A 12,070-nucleotide genomic window follows, 5' to 3' on the forward strand; every position below is an offset into this window, starting at 1 on the left:
AGACAGGAATAAAGATACAGACCTCCTAGAGAATGGACTTGAGGATATGGGGAGGGGGAAGGGTAAGCTGTGACAAAGCAAGAGAGAGGCATGGACATATATATAGTACCAAACGTAAGGTAGATAGCTAGTGGGAAGCAGCCGCATAGCACAGGGAGATCAGCTCGATGCTTTGCGACCACTTAGAGGGGTGGGATAGGGAGGGTGGGAGTGAGGGAGACGCAAGAGGGAAGAGATATGGTTACATATGTATATGTATAACTAATTCACTTTGTTATAAAGCAGAAACTAACACACCATTATAAAGCAATTATAGTCCAATAAAGATGTAAAAAAAAAAAAAAGTAGAGAGAGGCTGCCTAAAGTCATACTAATTTCACAGACACTCTAAAGCACACCACCAGACGTGGCCCTGCCTGCCAAAACGGCAAGATATAGCCCCACCTGCTGGAACACAGATACCAGTCCCCTCCACCAGGAAGCCTAAACAAGCTACTGAACAATCCTCACCCACTGGGGGCAGACAACAAAAACAATGGGAAGTACGAACCTGCAGCCTGTGAAAAGGAGACCCAAAACACAGTAGATTAAACAAATAGGAAACAGAGAAATATGCAGCAGATGAAGGAACAAGGTAAAAACCCACCAGAACAAACAAATGAAGAGGAAATAGGCAGTCTACCTGAAAAATAATTCACAGTAATGATAGTAAAGTTGATCCAAAATCTTGGAAATAGAATGGAAAAAATCAAAGAAATGTTTAACAAGGACCTAGAAGAACTAAAGAGCAAACAAACAATGATGAACAACACAATAAATGAAATGAAAAATACACTAGAAGGAATCAGTAGCAGAATAACTGAGGCAGAAGAACGGAAAAGTGACCTGGAAGATAAAATAGTGGAAATAACTGCCACAGAGCAAAATAAAGAAAAAAGAATGAAAAGAATTGAGGACAGTCTCAGAGACCTCTGGGACAACATTAAATGCACCAACATTCAAATTATACCGGTTCCAGAAGAAGAAGAGAAAAAGAAAGGGTCTGAGAAAATATTTGAAGAGATTATAGTTGAAATCTTCCCTAACATGGGAAAGGAAACAGTCAATCAAGTCCAGGAAGCACAGAGAGTCCCATACAGGATAAATTCAAGGAGAAACACACCAAGACACATATTAATCAAACTATCAAAAGTTAAATACAAAGGAAAAATATTAAAAGCAGCAAGGGAAAAACAACAAATAACATACAAGGGAAACCCCATAAGGTTAACAGCTGATCTTTCAACAGAAACTCTGCAAGCCAGAAGGGAGTGGCAGGACATATTTAAAGTGATGAAAGAGAAAAACCTACAACCAAGATTACTCTACCCAGCAAGGATCTCATTCAGATTCAATGGAGAAATCAAAACCTTTACAGAAACGCAAAAGTTAAGAGAATTCAGCACCAAAAAACCAGCTGTACAACAAACGCTAAAGGAACTTCTCTAGGCGGGAAATACAAGAGAAGGAAAAGACCTACAATAACAAACCCAAAACAATTAAGAAAATGGGAATAGCAACATACGTATCGATAATTACCTTAAATGTAAATGGATTCAATGCTCCAACCAAAAGACACAGACTGGCTGAATGGACACAAAAACAAGACCCATATATAAGCTGTCTACAAGAGACCACTTCAGACCTAGGGACACATACAGACTGAAAGTGAGGGGATGGAAAATGATATTCCATGCAAATGGAAATCAAAGGAAAGCTGGAGTAGCAATACTCATATCAGACAAAATAGAGTTTAAAATAAAGACTATTACAAGAGACAAAGAAGGACACTACATAATGATCAAGGGATCAATCCAAGAAGAAGATATAACAATTGTAAATATTTATACACCCAACATAGGAGCACCTCAATACATAAGACAAATGCTAACAGCCATAAAAGGGGAAATCGACAGTAACACATTCATAGTAGGGGACATTAACACCCCACTTTCACCAATGGACAGATCATCCAAAATGAAAATAAATAAACACAAGCTTTAAAAGACACATTAGACCAAATATACTTAATTGATATTTATAGGACATTCCATGAAAAAACAACAGAATACACTTTCTTCTCAAGTGTTCATGGAACATTTTCCAGGATTGATCATAACTTGGGTCACAGATAAAGCCTTGGTAAATTTAAGAAAATTGAAACCATATCAAGTATCTTTTATGACCACAACGGTATGAGACTAGATATCAATTAGAGGAAAAAATCTGTAAAAACTACAAACACATGGAGGCTCAACAGTACACTACTAAATAACCAACAGATCACTGAAGAAATCAAAGAGGAAATCAAAAACTACCTAGAAACAAATGAGAATGAAAACACGACAACGCAAAACTTATGGGATGCAGCCAAAGCAGTTCTAAGAGGGAAGTTTATAGCAATACAATCCTACCACAAGAAACAAGAAAAATCTCAAATAAACAACCTAACCTTACACCTAAAGCAATTAGAGAAAGAAGAACAAAAAACCCCCAAAGTGAGCAAAAGGAAAGAAATCATAAACATCAGATCAGAAATAATTGAAAAATAAATGAAGGAAAAGATAGCCAAGATCAATAAAACTAAAAGCTGGTTCTTTGAGAAGATAAACAAAATTGATAAACCATTAGCCAGTCTCATCAAGAAAAAAAGGGAGAAGACTCAAATCAATAGAGTTAGAAATTAAAAAGGAGAAGTAACAACTGACACTGCATAAATTGAAAGGACCATGAGAGACTATGACAAGCAACTATATGCCAATAAAATGGACAACCTGGAAGAAGTGGGCAAATTCTTAGAAAAATACAATCTTCCAAGACGAACCAGGAAGAAATAGAGAATATGAACAGAACAATCACAAGAAGTGAAATTGAAATTGTGATCAAAAATCTTCCAACAAACAAAAGCCCAGGACCAGATGGCTTCACAGGCGAATTCTATCAAACATTTAGAGGAGAGCTGACACCTGTCCTTCTCAAATTCTTCCAAAATATAGCAGAGGAAGGAACACACCCAATTGCGTTCTACAAGGCCACCATCACTCTGATACCAAAACCAGACAAAGATGTAATGCAATAAAAGAAAACTACAGACCAATATCACTGATGAACATAGATGCAAAAATCCTCAACAAAATACTAGCAAACAGAATCCAACAGCACGTTAAAAGGATCATACACCATGATCAAGTGGGGTTTATCCAAGGAATGCAAGGATTATTCAATATATGCAACTCAATCAATGTGATACACCATATTAACAAATTGAAGGATAAAAACCATATGATAATCTCAACAGATGCAGAAAAACCTTTTGATAAAATTCAACACCCACTTATGATAAAAACTCTCCAGTAAGTGGGCATAGAGGGAACCTACCTCAACATAATAAAGGCCATATATGACAAACCCACAGCCAACATCATTGTCAATGGTGAAAAACTGAAACCATTTCCTCTAAGATCAGGAACAAGACAAGGTTGTCCACACTCACCGCTGTTATTCAACATAGTCTTGGAAGTTTTAGCCACAGCAATCAGAGAAGAAAAAAGAAATAAAAGAAATACAAATCAGAAAAGAAGAAGTAAAAGTGTCACTGTTTGCAGATGACATGATACTATACATAGAGGATCCTAAAGATGCTACCAGAAAACTACTAGAACTAAACAATGAATTTGGTAAAGTAGCAGGTTACACAATTAATGTACAGAAATCTCTTGCATTCCTATACATTAATGATGAAAAAACTGAAGGAGAAATTAAGGAAACAATCCCACTTATCACTGCAACAAAAAGAATAAAATACCTAGGAATAAACCTTCCTAAGGACACAAAAGACCCATATGCAGAAAACTATAAGACACTGATGAAAGAAATTAAAGTTGATACAAACAGATGGAGAGATATACCATGTACTTGGAGTGGAAGAACAAATATTGTGAAAATGACTATACTATCCAAAGCAATCTACAGATTCAGTACAATCCCTATCAAGCTACCAATGGCATTTTTCATAGAACTAGAACAAAATTTTTTACAGTTTGCTTGGAAACACAAAAGACCCTGAACAGCCAAAACAATCTTGAGAAAGAAATACGGAGCTGGAGGAATCAGGCTCCCAGACTTCAGACTATACTACAAAGCTACAGTAATCAGACAGTATGGTACTGTCACAAAACCAGAAATATAGATCAATGGAATGGAATAGAAAGCGCACAGATAAACCCACACACATATGGTCACCTTATCTTAGACAAAGGAGGTAAGAATATACAATGGAGAAAAGACAGCCTCTTCAATAAGTGGTGCTGGGAAAACTGGATAGCTACATGTAAAAGAATGAAATTAGAACACTCCCTGACACCATACACAAAAATAAGCTCAAAATGGATTAAAGACCTAAATGTAAGGCCAGACACTATCAAACTCTTAGAGGAAAACATAGGCAGAACACTCTATGACATAAATCACAGCAAGATCCTTTTTGACCCGCCTCCTAGAGAAATGGAAATATAAACGAATGGGACCTAATGAAACTTCAAAGCTTTTGCACAGCAAAGGGAACCATAAACAAGACGAAAAGACAGCATTTAGAATGGGAGAAAATATTTGCAAACGAAGCAACTGACAAAGGATTAATCTGCAAAATATACAAGCAACTCATGCAGCTCAATAGCAAAAAAACAAACAACCCAATCCAAAAATGGGCAGAAGACTTAAATAGACATTTCTCCAAAGAAGATATACAGATTGCCAACAAACACATGAAAGAATGCTCAATATCACTAATCATTAGAGAAATGCAAATCAAAACCACAATGAGGTATCACCTCACACTGGTCAGAATGGCCATCATCAAAAAATCTACAAACAATAAATGTTGGCAAGGGTGTGGAGAAATGGGAACCCTCTTGCACTGTTGGTGGGAATGTAAATTGATACAGCCACTATGGAGAACAGTACGGAGGTTCCTCAAAAAACTAAAAATAGAACTACCCTACAACACAGCAATCCCACTACTGGGCACATACCCTGAGAAAACCATAATTCAAAAAGAGGTATGGGGCTTCCCTGGTGGTGCCGTGGTTAAGAATCCGCCTGCCAATGCAGGAGACACAGGTTTGAGCCTTGGTCCGGGAAGATCCCACATGTCTCAGAGCAGCAAAGCCGACACGCCACAACTACTGAGCCTGCGCTCTAGAGCCCGTGAGCCACAATGACTGAAGCCTGTGTGCCTAGAGCCCATGCTCCACAACAAGAGGAGCCACCGCAGTGAGAAGTGTGCACACTGCAACAGAGTAGCCCCCGCTCACCGCACCTAGTGAGAGCCCACGCACAGCAGCAAAGACCCAACACAACCTATAAATAAATAAACAGACAAACAAACAAACAAATAAATAAATAAATAAAAAGAGTCATGTACCACAGTGTTCACTGCAACACTATTTATAATAGCCAGGACTTGGAAGCAACCTAAATGTCCATCAAGAGATGAATGGATAAAGAAGATATGGCACATGTATACAATGGAATATTACTTGGCCATAAAAAGAAACGAACTTGAGTTATTTGTAGTGAGGTGGATGGACCTAGGGTCTGTCACACAGAGTGAAGTAAGTCAGAAAGAGAAAAACAAATACCATATGCTAACACATATATATGATATCTGAAAGAAAAGAAAAGGTTCTGATGAACCTAGGTACAGGACAGGAATAAAGATGCAGAGGTAGAGAAAGGACTTGAGGACACGGGGAGGCGGAAGGGTAAGCTGGGATGAAATGAGAGAGTAGCACTGACATATATACACTACCAAATGTAAAACAGATAGCTAGTGGAAAGCAGCCGCATAGCACAGGGAGATCAGCTCAGTGACCACCTAGAGGGGTGGGATAGGGAGGGTGGGAGGGAGGCTCAAGAGGGACGGGCTATGAGGATATATGTATACATATGGCTGATTTACTTTGTTAAACAGCAGAAACTAACACAATATTGTAAAGCAATTATATTCCAATAAAAATGTTAAAAACAAACAAGGAAGGGAGAATAGACAAATCTCCCAGAAATACAGAATTTTAAATAATGTATGTAGGTACACCTCCCCCAAGAAGATAGAGCATAATTCCCCACCCCTTAATTGTGGGTTTGCATAGCAACTTTCTTTCAAAATGTATAGTATGAAAAGGAGGGAAGAAACTAACTTCACAGTGGAAGAACCTAACAAAACTACCTCAGCCAGTTAATATCAACATTAACATCATCAGTGGTGTCCTGTTGATAGCATGTACCCCTAAAATGATGTGATGAGATTGGCACCTTACCTCTAGGGTTTTCCTCTCAAAACCCCACAACTCCAGTCCAACCATGAGAAAAACATTAGACAAACAAAACTTGAGACCCATTGTACAAAATACAAAAATTGAGGCAGATTCTCCTCAAAACTGTCAAGATGATCAAAAACAAGGAATGTTTGAGAAACTATTGCAGTTTAGAGGAGCCTAAGGAAACATGACGACTAAAGGTAATACACCATCTAGATGGGTTCCTGGAACAGCAAAGGAACATTAGGTAAAAACTGAGGAATCTAAATAAAGTATAGGCTTTGTGCAGTACGCAAGCCTCTCACTGTCATGGCCTCTCCCGCTGCGGAGCACAGGCTCCGGACACGCAGGCGCAGCGGCCATGGCTCATGGGCCCAACCGCTCCGCGACATGTGGGATCTTCCCAGACCGGGGCACAGAACCCGTGTCCCCTGCATCATCAGGTGGACTCTCAACCACTGCACCACCAGGGAAGCCCAAAGGATAGGCTTTGATTAATAATCTATCAACGTTGGTTCGTGGTCACAAACCTACCACAGTAAGATGTTAACCAATAAGGGAACTGGTGCAAGGTATCTGGGAACTCTCTGTACTATCTTTGCAACTTTTCTGTAAATCTAAAATGATTCTAAAATTAGGCCTTTATTAAAATTAAAAAAGTAGATTGAGAAAATTTAACCCTATTTTTTGTTTGTCCCTTATAGGTGAAGAGCTCTTTTTTTTCTTTCCTTTCTTCTGTGGTCTCTCTCCTGACCTCGTGAAGAGCTCTTACTGAAGCAACTAAAACCAGCTTCACACCTCTTCAGCTTGAGTGCTTCTCCACTTTTTGCAACTGAAATATGATTGGTATGTTTAATCACAATCAATGGGGTAAAAAAAATTGAACTTTGATTTATTTTAAAGGAATGTTGTCCCTTAGTTTTGCTAAATGGTCCAGCTTAGTTTCTCCTTGTTTTTAAATTTTCTGGCTTATAAATTTTGTATTACATTTAAAATATGAACCAAATAAAAGATTTTACTAACATGAATCTTTATGCTTCTTTGCTCTCAATAAAATGTCCTTACATCATTAGTCAATTTCGGGGGGGGGGTCAATCTCATAATTTGGTTCTGGTAGTTTCCTAACAGGAGATTTGGGTCCACAGCTACTCAGCTCTCTTTCCTCTAAGAAGTTTAAGAGATAGAGAAAACGGCTACAGACAACTATGCTAAGACACTTATGGTGCCTTTAGCCAACACTTTTGCTCCTTTTCATGTTATCTATAAGCATTATCAATGCTGACAGAGCAACAATGCACTATGCTCTGCTTCCCAACTGCATACCTGATGGTTTCATTGTTGTGTTATTGATTTTCTTTCTCTTTTGGATATGAAGTATCAGAGCAAGTAATAAAAATTCAATTATCAATTCAATATGATTCAATTTTGGTTAAATATTGATGGATACATGTGTGAAGAAACTATTTTTTTCACATTTCTCAAACTGTTTGATCCCTGCAACATTGTACCCTGATGAAAATCTCACTGCCTAATTTCCTTTCGTTCTCCTCCTACACTTCTGAGTCCATTTCATTTGTTGGGGTGGGGGGTTGAGGGAGGCCAAACTATCTACTATAAGGAGATATTTCACTATAAGTATATTGTGAAATGTCAGTGAGATAAAATGTAAAAGCACCTGGAACTTAAGAGGCATTCCACAAATTAGAGTGTTTTGCCCTTCTTTACTTGCCTTATAGATGTAGGTGCTTTGCAAGGTTCCCTCCTGGGTCCACTCCTGTTACAACTCACGTTCTTCTTAGAGTCCTCTATTCCCGTGTCTTCAAACACTTCCTATACACCAAGGAGGACTGTGTTCCTAGTTTCTCCCTTACTGCTGATCTTCAGAATGTCTCTTCAGCTGCGTACTAAACAAGTCCATCTGGATGTGCCCTACCCCTACTCTACACAACAGGTCAAAAGATATTACCACTCAGTTGTTTAAGGTGAGAAATCTAGATATCAGTGAAACCTGAACTGTCTCAGCATACCATTCTCCCTTCTCCTCACATCTAATCCGACACCAACTTCTGTCACTTAAACGCCACTTAATACCCCCAGTGGATGATCTGTTTTGTTTGTTGCTGTATCTGTGGTGCCTAGAAGAATGCCTGACACCTAGTAGATACATACTGAAATCATTTATTGAATGAATTCATCTGTCCTCTCTTCTTTGTCTGCACTGCCATGGATGGAGTCCAAGTCCTAATTATGTGTTTGGAGACTCATATTCATAGCTCCTGAACTAGTTTCTCTGCCTCTAGTAACTCCAGCTCCCATTGCCTCTCTCCAATCCATCCTATACACAGCTTGCCATGAGTAAACTGTAAACATCCTAAAAAAATTTGCCTGGTGCTTCACAATATAACCTCAATCTACCTTGTTAGCCTATTCTCCCACTATTTTTTCACTCTACAAATGCCCTATTTTCCCTACTTTCAACACACATACTTTTTTCAAATTTCAAATTCCAGCTCTTCATTGTTATATATATAGGAAAGAAACTGACTTTTGTATATTAACCTTGTATCCAGCAACTTTGCTATAAGTCCTTATTAGTTGCTGGAATTTTTTTTTTTGATTCCTTGGGATTTTCTACATAATCATGTCAACTTTGAATATAGTTTTATTTCTTCCTTCCCAGTCTGTATTTAAGTTTAATTGCCTTTTCTGGAGTTATTGCATTACCTAGGACTTCCAGTACAAAGTTTAATAGGAGTGGTGAGGGAATTCCCAGTGGTTAGGACTCCGCACTTTCACTGCCAAGGGTGTGGGTCGGGGAATTAAGATCCGAAAAGCCATGAGGTACGGCCAAAAAAAAAAGTGTGGTGAGAGCAAACAACTTCACTGTGTTCCTGATCTTAGGGGGAAAGAATCTAGCAATCTAGTTTCTCACCATTATGATGTTAGCTATAGGTTTTTTATACATGTTCCTTATTAAATTGAGGAAGTTTCCCCTGTACTCCTAGTTTGCTGAAAGTTTTTATCATGAGTAGGTGTTGGATTTTATAAAATGCTTTTTCTGTACCTATTGATGTGATCAAATGATTTTTCTTCTTTAGCTTGTAGATGTGATGGATTACATTAACTGATTTTTGAATGTTGAGCCAATTTACACACCTGGAATAAATCCCACTTGGTCATGTTGTATAATTCTTTTTCTGTACTGCTGGATTTGATTCGCTAATATTTTGTTAAGAATTTTTGCATCTATTTTCATGATAGATATTGGACTGCAGTTTTCGTTTCTTGTAATGTCTTTATCTGCTTTTGCTGGAAGGGTGATGCTTGCCTCATAGAATGGATTAAGAAGTGTTCTCTGCTCCTATTTTCTGAAAGAGATTATAGAGAGTTGGTGTGATTTCTTCCTTATATGTTTCATAGAATTCACCAGTAAACCCATCTGGGCCTGGTGCTTTCTGTCATGGAAGGTTATTAATTATTGATTAAATTTTTTTAATAGATATAGGCCTACTTAGATTATTTCTTCTTGTGAGGCTTTTGGTAATTATGTCTCTCAAAGAAATTGGTCCATTTCATCTAGGTTATCAAATCTGTCAGCACAGAGTTGTTCATATTATTCCTTAATTATCCTTCTATTCTTCATAGGATCTGTAGTGATGGCCCCCTTCATTCCTGATATTAGTAATTTGCCTTCTCTTTTTATCTTACTCTGGCTAGAGTTACCAATTCTATTGATCTTGTCAAAGAACCAGACTTTGGTTTCATTGATATTCTTTATCAACTTCCTGTTTTCAAGTTTCACTGATTTACACTCTACTATAATTTTTATTATTTCTTCCCTTCTGCTTACTTTGGATTTAATTTGCTTTTTTTCTAGTTTCCTAATGTGGAAGCTTAAATTATTGATCTTAGATCTTTATGCTTTCCTAAGATATGCACTGCTTTCATTGCAACCCACAAATTTTGATAAGTTGTATTTTCATTTTCATTTAGTTCAAAATATTTTAAAATTTCTCCTGAGATTTCTTTTTCTTTTTTTCTTTTTTTTTTGTGGTATGCGGGCCTCTCACTGTTGTGGCCTCTCCCGTTGCGGAGAACAGGCTCCAGACGCACAGGCTCAGCAGCCATGGCTCATGGGCCCAGCCGCTCCGCAGCACGTGGGATCTTCCCGGACTGGGGCACGAACCCAGGTCCCCTGCATCGGCAGGCGGACTCTCAACCACTGTGCCACCAGGGAAGCCCGAGATTTCTTCTTTAATCCATGTGTTATTTAGAAATATGCTGTTTATTATTTATTTATTTATTTATTTATTGGCTGCCTCAGGTCTTAGTTGCAGCATGTGGGATCTTCGTTGCAGTATGGAGGATCTTTCGTTGCGGCACGAGGGCTCTTCACTGTGGCTTACAGGCATCTCTCAAGTTGTGGCGCACAGGCTCCAGGGTTTGTGGGCTCTGTAGTTTGTGGCATGCGGACTCTCTAGTTGAGGCACATGGGCTTAGCTGCCCCACAGCATGTGGGATCTTAGTTCCCTGACCAGGGATCAAACCCACGTCCCCTGCATTGGAAGGCAGATTCTTTACCACTGGACCACCAGGGAAGTCCCGAAGTATGTTGTTTAATGTCCAAGTTTTGAGGGAATTTCCAGGTATCTTTCTGTTATTGATTTTCAGTTTCATTTCATTGTGGTCTGAAAGCATGCATTTTAGGATATCTATTCTTTTTAACTTGTTAAGGTGTGTTTTATGGCCCAGGATGTGGTCTACCTTGGTGAATGTTCTATGTGAGCTTGAGTGTACTCTGCTGTTGTTGGATGAAGTGGTTTAGAAATAACAATTAGATCCAATTGATTGATGGTGCTGTTGAGTTCAACTATGTCCTTACAACTTTTCTGTTTGCAGAATCTGTCCATTGCTGATAGAGGGTATTGAAGTCTCCAAATATAGTAGTGGACTCGTCTACTTCTCCTTGCAGTTCTATCAGTTTTTGCCACATGCATTTTGACACTCTATTGTTGACGCTCTGATTTTAACTGAGCAGTTTATGATTACGTTTTCTCCATCCTCTTAGCTATCAACTATATTTTTTAAAATTTTACAGTTCCGAAACTTCAATCTGTCTGCTTACATTACCCATCTGTCCTTGCACGTTGTCTACTTTTTCCATGAGAGCCGTTAGCAAATTAAACATAGCTGTTTCAAATTTCTGTTCTGTTCGGAGAATTTCAACATCTCTGACATATCTGAGTCTGGTTCTCATGCTTGATTTGTCTCTTCAAATTGTGCTTTTTCTTGCCATTTATCATCCTTTGTAATTTTTTGGTTGGAGGCCAGACATGACGTATCAGGAAATAGGAACTGAGGCAATTAGGCTTTTAGTATAAGGTTTTATGTGAATCTGGATAGGAGCTAGGCAGTACTTAACATTTTCTGTAGCTCTAAGTGGCAGAGGCTTGTTTCCTCTATTTTCCTTGTTGTTTTGTCTTCTTCCCTGTTGTGTTTTTTCCCTAAGAATTCTTTGTTGAAGAGTCTGTCTTGGAGCTCTAAGTCATACTCCACAGATACTACACTGGAACTCTGTTATCAAGGTGGAAGGGTATTTGGGAAGCATTCAATAATCTTATATCTCTGTCTTTTATTTGGCCTGGGTCCCTGGGCTGTGACCTTCAGAAGTATTTCTTAGACATTTTTTTCTCTTCTCCCATGATATAAGAAGG

The 12,070-nt window shown here is 38.4% G+C and overlaps 1 protein-coding gene across 1 annotated transcript in view; it reads left to right on the forward strand.

The window, feature by feature from the left end:
• The window catches only part of LOC309815250 (placenta-specific gene 8 protein), a 34,874-nt gene extending 27,490 nt beyond the window's left edge, over nucleotides 1-7,384 (forward strand). The window contains exon 5 of the mRNA XM_082641933.1: nucleotides 7,061-7,384. The gene's annotated coding sequence lies outside the window, so the exon portion shown is untranslated. The remainder of the gene's footprint in view (nucleotides 1-7,060) is intronic.
• The last annotated feature ends 4,686 nt before the right edge of the window (nucleotides 7,385-12,070 follow it).

Source organism: Mesoplodon mirus (genome assembly GCF_964341445.2).
Source record: "Mesoplodon mirus genome assembly, chromosome: 2".
In the NCBI taxonomy this organism is placed as follows: Eukaryota; Metazoa; Chordata; class Mammalia; order Artiodactyla; family Ziphiidae; genus Mesoplodon; species Mesoplodon mirus.